At 31.9% G+C, this 13,110-nt stretch overlaps 1 long non-coding RNA gene across 5 annotated transcripts; it reads right to left on the reverse strand.

Moving 5' to 3' along the window:
• Window positions 1-1,449: 1,449 nt before the first annotated feature.
• Window positions 1,450-12,862, reverse strand: LOC148958548 (uncharacterized). Of its 5 annotated transcripts, none has more exons than XR_016144589.1 (15): window positions 12,519-12,862; window positions 12,195-12,235; window positions 11,809-11,895; window positions 10,791-10,833; window positions 10,111-10,145; window positions 9,787-9,834; window positions 9,407-9,454; window positions 8,883-8,931; window positions 8,450-8,510; window positions 7,874-7,941; window positions 7,321-7,387; window positions 5,278-5,344; window positions 3,029-3,158; window positions 2,614-2,741; window positions 1,450-2,088 (listed from the first exon to the last, which is right to left on the reverse strand). It is a non-coding gene; the product is annotated as an uncharacterized LOC148958548 (long non-coding RNA). The 5 variants fall into 5 exon arrangements; XR_016144590.1 differs by having other exon boundaries at window positions 10,791-10,881; XR_016144593.1 differs by having other exon boundaries at window positions 1,453-2,088; window positions 2,618-2,741.
• Between the last annotated feature and the right edge of the window lie 248 nt (window positions 12,863-13,110).

Raw genomic sequence — 13,110 nt, forward strand, 5'->3', positions numbered from 1 at the left:
CCATGGGAGGAGGAGTATCGTCCCATGGGAGGAGGAGTATCGTCTCATGGGAGGAGGAGAATCATCCCATGGGAGGAGGAGTATCGTCTCATGGGAGGAGGAGTATCGTCTCATGGGAGGAGGAGTATCGTCTCATGGGAGGAGGAGTATCGTCCCATGGGAGGAGGAGTATCGTCCCATGGGAGGAGGAGTATCATCTCATGGGAGGAGGAGTATCGTCTCATGGGAGGAGGAGTATCGTCCCATGGGAGGAGGAGTATCGTCTCATGGGAGGAGGAGTATCGTCTCATGGGAGGAGGAGTATCGTCCCATGGGAGGAGGTGTATCGTCCCATGGGAGGAGGAGTATCGTCTCATGGGAGGAGGAGAATCGTCCCATGTTAGGAGGACCAGGAAAAGTATCGTCTCAAGGAAGGAGGACCAGCATCATGGGTGGAGGAGTATCTTCTCATGGGAGGAGGACCAGCGTCTCAGGGGAATTTCATGAGTGTTGTCTGATGGAAGGATGAGTGTTGTCTTATGGGAGGAGGAGGAGCGGTGCCTCAAAAAAGAAGTGTCGTTGTCTCAAAGGAGAAGTGTAAAAAAGTCGGAGGGGAGGGGAGGAGTTGGTCATGGGAAGTCAAGTTATGTCAAGGGAAGAGTATTGCTATGTTAGAGGAGTATTATGTAATGGGTATTATTGTTAGAGTATTGCTATGTTAGAGGAGTATTATGTAATGGGTATTATTGTTAGAGTATTGCTATGTTAGAGGAGTATTATGTAATGGGTATTATTGTTAGAGTATTGCTATGTTAGAGGAGTATTATGTAATGGGTATTATTGTTAGAGTATTGCTATGTTAGAGGAGTATTATGTAATGGGTATTATTGTTAGAGTATTGCTATGTTAGAGGAGTATTATGTAATGGGTATTATTGTTAGAGTATTGCTATGTTAGAGGAGTATTATGTAATGGGTATTATTGTTAGAGTATTGCTATGTTAGAGGAGTATTATGTAATGGGTATTATTGTTAGAGTATTGCTATGTTAGAGGAGTATTATGTAATGGGTATTATTGTTAGAGTATTCCTATGTTAGAGGAGTATTATGTAATGGGTATTATTGTTAGAGTATTGCTATGTTAGAGGAGTATTATGTAATGGGTTGTTAGAGTATTCCTATGTTAGAGGAGTATTATGTAATGGGTATTATTGTTAGAGTATTGCTATGTTAGAGGAGTATTATGTAATGGGTATTATTGTTAGAGTATTCCTATGTTAGAGGAGTATTATGTAATGGGTATTATTGTTAGAGTATTCCTATGTTAGAGGAGTATTATGTAATGGGTATTATTGTTAGAGTATTCCTATGTTAGAGGAGTATTATGTAATGGGTATTATTGTTAGAGTATTCCTATGTTAGAGGAGTATTATGTAATGGGAATGTCATGCTGTGGATTGTTGTGTTTTGTTTAAGCATACGAGAGAGAGACGCAAAAAATGTAAGACACAGGTAAACATGGCCTACAAGATAAACAGCGATTTCCAAATAGCCTATAAGCCTATAAGTTCTATAATGTACGTGATATGCTGCTCTGCCATTTCTTGTTTCAGTAACTCTCCTGAAGAGTACAAGAGTAACATGTGATTTAAGAAACAAGTTCTACGTAATAACATACACTAAAATAATTTACTCTACAATAATCGCTGCAATAACTCTCTAGAAGAAAATTGGAAAAAGTTCTAAGTCTAGACAACAACAAAATTATTTTTTCGGCATATCGGCAGGCTGCTCTATCGTTTTTTCCAGATAAACATGTGGTTTCAAAAGTATGTCTAGCAAAAATTGGAAATTGGAAAAAGGCCAAACATTAAAACAAATTACACTACAAGAATTGTTTGTGCTTGAAATGCTGCAATAATCTGGGCCTTTTCTTGTTCTCTTTTGCAACTAGTTTCCAAAGTCTAGCACGACAACTTTCTCGTCTTTTGCTGGTAGCTGGATCTCAATTTGACGTCTTTTTGCTGCTTCTTGTTCTTTGCAAAAACTGCAGAGTGGACCAAAACGTCTTTCTGCTTCTTCAAAGTCCTCTTCAAAGTCTTCAAAGACCTAAAAAAATAAGAGGACCTCCTCAGTTCCCTGTCAATCTTGTTGTTTCATCAGAGCCTACGAAAACAAAAAGAAAGAAAGATTAAACAAGCAACGAATGAACAAGAAAAAAACCCCTCCCCCTACCCCCCTGCCCCGCCCCTACCCCCCTGCCCCCACCCTACCCCCGTCGCACGTGTGCGACCGCTCACGGCCGCGGCCACAGCCGCCGGCCGGCCGACCCAGCTCCCCGGCCCTGGCCCCACCCCATCCCCCCTGCGGACCGGGGGATGGGGGGGGCCAGGACCGGGGAGCTGGGTGGCTAGGCTAGCAATTGCAGCCGAGGCTGTAAACAATTGCACATGATTGAAGAGGAAACTGTTTTACGCCGGTTAGGCCGGGTAAAACAGTTTCCTACTAACCTGAACTGAGTCGAGACTCAGTTCAAGTTAGTGGGGTATCCCGCGCCGCCGCATACTTACCTGCCCCCCTCTGAAAAAAAGCAGGAAATCCAATTTAGAAAGGAAGAAAAAAAGGCATACTTACGCACCTTAAAGCCTGTTTCTGTGCACTGGACATGTTTTCTGAAACTGGCTAGCGATTTGAAAGGTTTCCGTCGGGTTAACGATTCTTTGCTTTTCTACATGTGGACCACGGTTCATGATGATGAATTTCTGAAAGTGGAAAGTGATGTGGGTGAGACTTTGGCACGCATAGCAGCATTTTAAATTTCGAAGCGGACAACACGCAAAGTGACCATTATCAATCTATTTATTTTTTATATTTTATCTATATATACATTACTTTCATTTATATTTATTTAGAATTTTGAACTGCATTTAAAACCTTGCGAAATTCCGCTCACGAATATCAGCCCAAGTCAAAGAGACAAATAAAGAAATAACGAGAGACATACCAACAGAAAAAAATTTTATAGTCAACAATCAAATAATTTTCTAACCTAGTTTCTAAATGACTTTAGCCTTTTGGCTGTTAAGTCTTAATGAAATTATGCAGAAAACATTTGGCATCATCTTCGTTGGATTGATTGGGTTGCTTCCTCCTCGCATTTGCTCTCTTTTCGCCAACATCTAAATTAAAAAGAAAGCAGAAATTCAGCATTCGAAAATAGCAGAGTAACATTGCCAGTAACCAAGAATGATAAAAAATTTACAGCTAGTTCTCAAGGTTAAAAAATTTCGCATGTGCTGAACACAATAAAAACAATAAATGTGATTCTGAAATGTGATTCTGAAATGTGATGAAATGGTCCATAAAAATAGGCAAATTTAAAGAATTAAGCAATTTTTCCAAAGTTTATTTGCAATTAAACGATTTAAAAAACAGAAGATTTTGCAGTTGCCAACCGTAATCTTATAATAAATTGGAATAGAGAGTAGAGTCTTGCAATCTGATCTTAAGAAACGTTTTAATACTCAAATTTTGGAAAGGTTGGAAAAGGATAAAGGTTGGTAAAAAAAGCATTTTTGCATAATAGTTTTTCTTTTAAACTTTAAACACCTACATAAATCTCAGTCAAATTGTGTTTAGAGTGTCGAAACAAACATTAAATAAATGAGAGCTAAAACTAATTCATCAGATATTCATAACTTGTTAAAGTTTGAGTGCCCCAAAAACCTGAATTCAATAAAAAGTCAACTCAAATTAAATTTTTGATAAAAATTTATCATTAAAAAGTCTTAGAAAAGAAGGACTTTTTGTTTATGATGCCAAAGATTTCTTCGTGAATCCATTTTTAGAACCCACTTCAAATGCCACAAAAATTGAGCAATTTTTGGAATTATTACTCTTTATTAGAAAGAAAATGGGTAGAATATTATGATTCGTTTTTGGTGAAAAATGAACCTTTTCAAAAAATTAGAAAAGTTTGCGAAAAAACTTATTCATATTATAACTTGATGAGCAAAGAAAAAATTTTTCTTAACACTGGATAAAAATTTGTCAATAACGATCAAAGCCAATCAGATTTCATTGCATGAAGTTTAAAGCTGTGATCAATTCAAACTGACGATTTTGTGTTTAAATTCAGTGTATGCAATTAATCAAAAGTTGAATTTTTTTGATCATTAATCACGTCCGTAATTTTTTTCATGTCCATTTTTGAACTTTCACTAACATCTTATCGACATTTTGTAACAGTTGACTAGAAATAATGTTATAAATGATAATGCAATCAAAATGAATATTTCGATTTGTGATACCCAGTTATCAGGTCTCTACATATCACATGGCATTTATATTTAGAACATGATAAAAGAATATACACTCTCCTCCAAAAATAATTCGAACGGTCGAGCAAAATTATTGGCCTAAAATTCATTTGCGCCAAGAAAGTGAAAAATCATTATTAAATTTAGGAGGGAAGATAAAACGAAAGCGTCATCTATTTAACAAAACAATCAAAAAAGCATATTCAAAACTCTGTTTTATGAGAAATCGAATTCAAAAGTAGAAAAATTTTGTTTTATTCTTAAAAGTTGAATATAAAATAATTGAGAACTAGCCCGTCAAAAAAATATTTCTTGTGGCTAAATTAGCAAAATAATTTTTTAGCAAAAAGCGAAACTAGAAAAAGCAATCAAGGAATGACCTATAACTTATCAGCTAAGTGTACATCTGGTTTGAAAAAGTTTTTTCGACAAATCTAGTGTTAATGGAAGAATTTCAGTAAAGTTCTAAGGTAGCATTAGGCCTAATGGAGTAGTTATATTGTTCTTTGGAGACTTTTCTCAAAGATCTGAATGTAATTGAAAATACTATTGATTTTTTGGCTTTCTATGAAAAATGAAACGAATCCGGTTCCTCGAAAACGCAGCAACAGTTAATTTAAAAAAATCATTTGATATCTGAAAAGATGTTCCTCGCTATTTCATTGAAAAATTGTATTGTTCAATTCCTTGCTGACTCTGTGCTGTTAATTTGTTTTGCGGGTACAATGAAATGATGGATGGACTTTAATTTTAAACATATTGCGCACATGATGACCTGTTTCATGATTGGCTGAAATTCTAACCTGATTTCTATTGTCATTCTTTAAATATTATTTAATTACTTTTCTTTCGTTTTATTTACTTGACCCTGTACTGACACAACATTAACTTCTGTTCGAATACTTTTGGGAGAAAAGTGTATATCTAAAAAGACAATATATATATATATATATATATATATATATATATATATCTGTACCTTTGTATGTTTAGCTGGTGACTTTCACAAATAGCAGCTAATTGTTTCTGGACAGCTAGCCTTTGCCCTGCAAATAAAGTGAATATCCATCAACAAAAAGTAAAGCATAATGAAACATAAACAATAAAATCAAAGAAACATGAACAATTACAAAAGTTAGGGCAGTATTTAGGGACAAATGATAAACAATCAACAGTAAATTGTGTAGGCCATCAATCAGCTATTTAAGCTCATTTGAAGATCATCTTCTGGTGCATTAGTCAACTTTATACAAATCTTAAGACTCAGAAAAATAAAACTTAAACAAATATCTTATTCAGTGTAATGAAATGATATTAGGCTGAATATTACAAACAAAATAATATAGGTCACAGTATTGTATTAACATAAGAATAGATATTGATAGATATTAACATAAGTAATAGGATACAAAAGTATATGTCACTAAAAATCCCTAAGTCTTAGTACCCAATAGAAAAAGTCTCTTATGAAATTTTTGATAAAAATCTATAATGAAAAAGTCTTAGAAAAAAAAGACTGTTTGTTTATGATATCAAGGATCCAAAAACTTCGTGAATCCATTTTTAGAACCCACTTCAAATGCCACAAGAAATTATGCAATTTTTGGAATTATTACTCTTTATTAGTAAGAAAATGGGTAGAATATTATGATTCGTTTTTGGTGAAAAATGAACCTTTTTAAAAAATTAGAAAAGTTTGCGAAAAAACTTATTCATATTATAACTTGATGAGCAAAGAAAAAATTTTTCTTAACACTGGATAAAAATTTGTCAATAACGATCAAAGCCAATCAGATTTCATTGCATGAAGTTTAAAGCTGTGATCAATTCAAACTGACGATTTTGTGTTTAAATTCAGTGTATGCAATTAATCCAAAGTTGAATTTTTTTGATCATTAATCACGTCCGTAATTTTTTTCATGTCCATTTTTGAACTTTCACTAACATCTTATCGGCATTTTGTAACAGTTGATTAGAAATAATGTTATAAATGATAATGCAATCAAAATGAATATTTCGATTTGTGATACCCAGTTATCAGGTCTCCACATATCACATGGCATTTAAATTTAGAGCATGATAAAAGAATATACACTCTCCTCCAAAAATAATTCGAACGGTCGAGCAAAATTATTGGCCTAAAATTCATTTGTGCCAAGAAAGTGAAAAATCATTATTAAATTTTGGAGGGAAGATAAAACGAAAGCGTCATTTATTTAACAAAACAATCAAAAAAGCATATTCAGAACTCTGTTTTATGAGAAATCGAATTCAAAAGTAGAAAAATTTTGTTTTATTCTTAAAAGTTGAATAGAAAATAATTGAGAACCAGCCCGCCAAAAAAAATATTTCTTGTGGCTAAATTAGCAAAATAATTTTTTAGCAAAAAGCGAAACTAGAAAAAGCAATCAAGGAATGACCTATAACTTATCAGCTAAGTGTACATCTGGTTTGAAAAAGTTTTTTCGACAAATCTAGTGTTAATGGAAGAATTTCAGTAAAGTTCTAAGGTAGCATTAGGCCTAATGAAGTAGTTATATTGTTTTGGAGACTTTTCTCAAAGATCTGAATGTAATTGAAAATACTATTGATTTTTTGGCTTTCTATGGAAAATGAAACAAATCCGGTTCCTCGAAAATGCAGCAACAGTTAATTTAAAAAAATATTTGACATCTGGAAAGGTGTTCCTCGCTATTTCATTGAAAAATTGTGTTGTTCAATTCCTTGTTAATTTGTTTTGCGGGTACAATGAAATGATGGATGGACTTTAATTTTAAACATATTGCGCACATGATGACCTGTTTCATGATTGGCTGAAATTCTGACATTATTTCTATTGTCATTCTTTAAATATTATTTAATTACTTTTCTTTCGTTTTATTTACTTGACCCTGTACTGACACAACATTGGCTTCTGTTCGAATACTTTTGGGAGAAAAGTGTATAGCTAAAAAGACAATATATATATATATATATATATATATATATATATATATATATATATATATATATATATCTGTACCTTTGTATGTTTAGCTGGTGACTTTCACAAATAGCAGCTAATTGTTTCTGGACAGCTAGCCTTTGCCCTGCAAATAAAGTGAATATCCATCAACAAAAAGTAGAGGCATAATGAAACATAAAAAATAAAATCAAAGAAACATGAACAATTACAAAAGTTAGGGCAGTATTTAGGGACAAATAATAAACATTCAACAGTAAATTGTGTAGGCCAGCAATCAGCTAATTAAGCTCATTTGAAGATCATCTTCTGGTGCATTAGTCAACTTTATACAAATCTTAAGACTCAGAAAAATAAAACTTAAATTAATATCTTATTCAGTGTAATAAAATGATATTAAGCTGAATATTACAAACAAATTAATATAGTTCACAGTATTGTATCAACATAAGAATAGATATTAATAGATATTAGCATAAGTAATAGAATACAAAAGTATATGTCCCTAAAAGTATAAGTCGTACCCAATAGAAAAAGTCTCTTAAAATGCAGACAACATATATAAATATATATATATATATATATATTATCAAAGATAAATAAATATTTTTACCTTTGAATGTCTTTGGGGTGACTTTCACAACCAGCAGATTTTTGTTTCCAGATGACCAGTGGTTTACCCTGTGAAAAAAGTGAACATCCATCAACAGAAAGAAAGGCAGGATGAAACAAACAATAAATGGAAGCATAATGAATTATTAGGAAAATTTGTAGGTTGTCATTCAAATATTTAAGCATATTTGCATAGAGAAATTTTGTGTTACATAGATGATGATCAGAATACATTTAAGAAATTATCTTCCAATGCATCATTAATCAATAATCATTTTACAAAAAATCTTTCAGAACAGTGAAACTTTAAATAATAATCTTATTTAATGTAACAACTGGTCCCTTATCAACAAAATATTGGTCACAATAATCCATCATATAAAACCATTTATTGATCCATATAAGACTGATTATTGTTTCCAACATCAATCAGTTCTATAATTTTGACAATAAATTGGCAAAGTTTCATTTTTTGAGTATATTATAATTATTGGATTTTTGTTAGCAAATATAGTTAATAAATATTTAATGTAATATATATATTTTTATATTCAAAATATACAGAAAACATTTCTACCTTTGCATGTCTTGCAGTTGAGCTTCACAGGCAGTAGATAATTGCTCATGGACATCCAGCCCTTGTCAACAAAATGAAGAGTTATTAAAAAACCAAAAAGACAAAAAAATAAATCTAGATAAAAGCAAGAAAAGACAAGATAATCATTTTAGCTTGTCTGCATAAATATATTTTAGCGTAATAAAGATAGCTAAGTATCTGGAAGGTGCCAGACTTCACTGAAAATTGAGTTCATCAAGTTTCTTGAATCTGTCCATTAAGTTTGAGTAAATATAATGGTAACAACTTGCTCTCCATAACTATTTGTAGCTCAAACGTTACAATTTTGAAAATCATTTATCAAATGTCAAGATGAGAATTGGCACTACATTACAAAAATATTGTCTTGATAAGACATCTAAAGTAAGTAAAATTATAAAAAATTTTCACAAACCTTGATGGCACCTTATTCATTCAATTCCAAGACATCTTAAATGCTAGCCCTCAAATTCAAAAAAAGATAAGATGTTAGTATATTTGCCAAACTGTAAAGCTATCAAACATGAAGAAATTTAGAACTGAGGGGGGTGGCCTTGAAAGAAAACAGACACCAGCATATAATTTTTCCTTGTATGATCTATGATTACGACTTTCTTTATATTAAAGAGAGAAGTATGACATGCTACAATATATAAGTAATTCAACCTCTGATATGTAAAAAGCACTCAAATATTCTATAAAAAACAAAGCTCCCATTTTAAAGATGCATCAGACATAAATTAATAGCTGACTTACAACTGAAAATATATCCTTATTTAATGTTAATTAAAGACCTTCAACAACAAACATTAAATTTTATCAAAATGGGGTTTGACAACTTGAAAAAATAATTGTCTCAAAACCAGGTTCATGAAAGAAAATTCAGTGAAAGTTTGGATCAAATGTACTCAGTAAATATAACAAGGAGTATTTACAAACCTTAGTAACATCTTCCTCATAGGACTTCACAAAACTTGACATAATGATCTTGAAACAAAAAGCAAAGGAAAGAAAGTTATTTCTAGACTCAAAAATCTGCAGAAACCTGGCATAAAAAATGTGCATTTCTCATTTTTTTCATCACCAGGATAAAAAATTGCAGTGCAGCATCAAAAATAAACATATCCTTGCTCTAATTCAATTAAAGATCTTTCAAAATAAACATCAAATTCCAGCATAGCAGTGTTTCTGGCTTGAGAAATGATTGTTTCAAAAATGGATAATTTTTTATATTATATATGGTAGACACATCAAAAAGGAATTAAAACTCAGCGAGATATTTCATCAAATATTAAACAAACAAAGGGGTTAATACAAACCTTGCTGATCTCTAGCTCACAAGAATTAACCACACTTGACATGTTGAACTTGAGAAAAAAATAAATGAAAAAGTTATTTCCAAGCACAAAATTTTTTCAGAAATTTGATACAAAAAAATGCTAATTTCTCATTATATGCATCACCAGAATAAAAAGTTGTAATGGAATGTTGGAAATAAATACCTGTTGGAAGTAATATAAGGATTCAAAAAATACAATCCTGGCTCAGTGGAGTTTTGAACTTTGAGAATGATTGTCTCAACAACAACATAAATATAGAAAAATTAGTTAAAAATGCTAGACAAAAGAACAGAGTTTACAAACCTTGCATATTTGTTGCCAATAGTAACATTGAGGGCCTTAAAATCAAAATGAAATAAAAATTATTTAAATATTGGCCAAAACAGCAAAGATATCAAACAAAGATATAAGAGATTTATTTCAGATTTATTTAGAGCTTTAAATATATTATAAATTTATATCTTAATATCTATATATAAATGTGATCATCTCAGCTTGCTTGAAAATCTGAAACATTTGCTCTATGTTTTGTTTTCCTGCTTTCTGATTTTCCTCCTGTTTTCTGAAAGGGTTTGCTTGAGAAAAAGGTAACTTATGAGCTTTGATTGACATTCTCTCTTAGTCTTGAACAAATCATGTCAATGACAACAAATGAAAGGGCAAATAGAGTTTTCTTCAAACTTTTATTTTAATTGACAGAAATCAAGCATAAAATTAAGTATAAAATAAAATATTCTTATGAAGTATAGAATAATGACAAAATGGATTAAAAATTGAGAATAGATCTCACTAAAACTGACTCCAAACGAATTGCTTCAAATAAAGCTTGCAGAATGTAAAGTAATTCAAAACACTAAAACATTTGTCTTTATTTGCAACAAAAGTTTTCAATAGCAAGAACATAAATTATATTGAAAAAGTCTAAAAATCTTTAAAAATGGATGTCTAATTTAAAATTCTAAAAATTATGAAATAAAACATACCAATTAGCTTTTCTTTAACCTTTAACTAACACCAAAGAGTCATCTGGGAAAATTTGAAAAAGAAATAATCAAGTTTCGAGTAGACAGGAATCTGGAAAAATGGAAACAAAACTACAAGAATTGGATTGAGAGTTGAAAGAGCTTTTAGGGTAAATTAAGTAATGTGAATCTCATGTTGAATTATAAAATTAAAATAATGAAAATTTTGCTGTGCCATTTTAAACTCTATAAATATATTAGAGCTTACATAATATAAATACAAAATTCCATGCATAGCTTGATTGAAATTTAAAGCAAAATGACAGTGAATATTTGAAATGAAATGTTTTATCCAGTATGCCAATAGAGTATTTTTGGCTATGAGCTTAAGCATTCGTTAAAAAACATGTCTTTGATAAACTGGAGACAGAAATTCATCTGAAAATTCATCTGAATACAGAACTAAAAATCACCAAACAACAATTGACCTGATAATGTTATTAAGCTGCACAAGCCCTTTCTAGCAGCTTATAAATATATTAAACAATTCCAGCTTGATTAAAATATATTAAAGACAAGGACAATACAAGTGATTTTCTCTTCACAATTTGTAGTTCACAATTCAGTTTCCTCTCATAAAATAAGCATTCCATTTCGTACTTCTTTTTTATATCAGTGCAGTTTAATTTGTAGTCATTTAACGTAACTAATTAAAGCAAAGTGCTCAAATTTATTGGGCCTATATAAAAAATTTCCTCGGGACTTATTTTTGTGTAAAGGACAGATGAAAACCATATTTTAATGTCCAAAAAAGTATTGATGAGCTTTGAACACAAAAAAGGTCAAATTGGAAAATGAAAGTAAATTTGATGTCAGGCTGTCTATTAACACAAACAGCTTCTTGTGACCTCCGTCTGGAAGGTTTATTGAAAGAAATTTGAAACACAGGAAAACGACATTATTTCTTTATAAAAATACTTCAAATCAATCCAGTAAACATTTACTCTATTTAAAGGAGTAAAAAACCAAAAATTCATACCTGCATTTTTCAACAGCCATGCTTTACGTCGCAGCCAAGTAGCCCCTCTAACTTCATTTGTCGATGTTCTGTGCTCGCTCCATTATCCTTAAAATGAGGCAAAATACACTTTAATCAATATTGCACTGCGAATTCTAATTTATCTTTCTTTAAAGAAGTATTTCTTGAACTAACATATAGTCTATAAAAGTCTTTGTAAACAACAAATTGAGAGCAGAAACAAAAAAAACAGGTTAGGTACTCCATTTAGCCAGTTGTCACGATGTTAGCATTTTATGAAATTCCAAACTATCACTTTAATCGAATGCAAAAGTATCCAAGAAAGATTGAGTCACAAATTTTTAAAGTGTCATGCTAAGTTTGAGAAATAAATAAATTGTTTTTACTCATGGACTGTTCTTCATTCAGGAGAAGTGTTCGTCAAAAGCTGAAACATGAAAGGCGAACACTTCCATACATTCGCTTTCGGTGTATACTTGAGTAACGAAGAAAACGGACGAGGAAAAGGAACGAAGAATCCGATACGATAGATTAGTTTTAAAAAAAATTGAAAGCATGCAGCAACAATAACGGAGCAGAATCACAGTTTTGTATTGGAATAGTTTCGCCTGCTTCATCTCGAATAACATGACAACCTAATAATTGTGAATGGCATTATCAATTAACATTAGACATGCACTTAAATCTTGTACTTGACGAAAAGGTCTTACCTAGGCTTACATGCCGTTGTAGGCCAAGATGAAGACAGGAGTTTTTTGCACCAACACCTCATCTTCGACACTATTGTGCCAACTAATTGAATAGGAAAGAAACCAGGTATTTATAAGCATATGCAAATTTGGACTAGATTCCCGCCAATTTCTGAAACAAAGGTCTCCTGTGCATCCACCAGCCATTCCCGCAAAAATTCATTCAAATTTCCCGCCAATGATGATCTCCTTCACACCACAGGGAATTTCAGAAGGCGGAGGACGGGGGTGTGCAATTTTGTAATATGAAAACATACCCTTAAATTTATAATTTTTTTAAAATCCTGCCCCCAAATTTCGATACAGTATGAAACATATACCCTTAAATTTAATTCCAATTTGAAAAAATCCAACAATTCAAAAAAGTAAATAAAAAAACCTTTTTAAAAATTATATCCCAAAATTTAAGAACATGCTAAAAATAAATCCCAACATTTAAGACCAAAATTTATGACCAGTTATTTTAATGCGATCTTCAGTTTTTCTGTATATTTAGGTGACATGGAGTCTTAGAATTTCTTGACTCTTCAGGATTCGTTTGTAGGATCCCGTG

The sequence above is a fragment of the Rhopilema esculentum genome, chromosome 14 (assembly GCF_057945365.1).
Source record: "Rhopilema esculentum isolate cy_ngs chromosome 14, ASM5794536v1, whole genome shotgun sequence".
Classification (NCBI taxonomy): Eukaryota; Metazoa; Cnidaria; class Scyphozoa; order Rhizostomeae; family Rhizostomatidae; genus Rhopilema; species Rhopilema esculentum.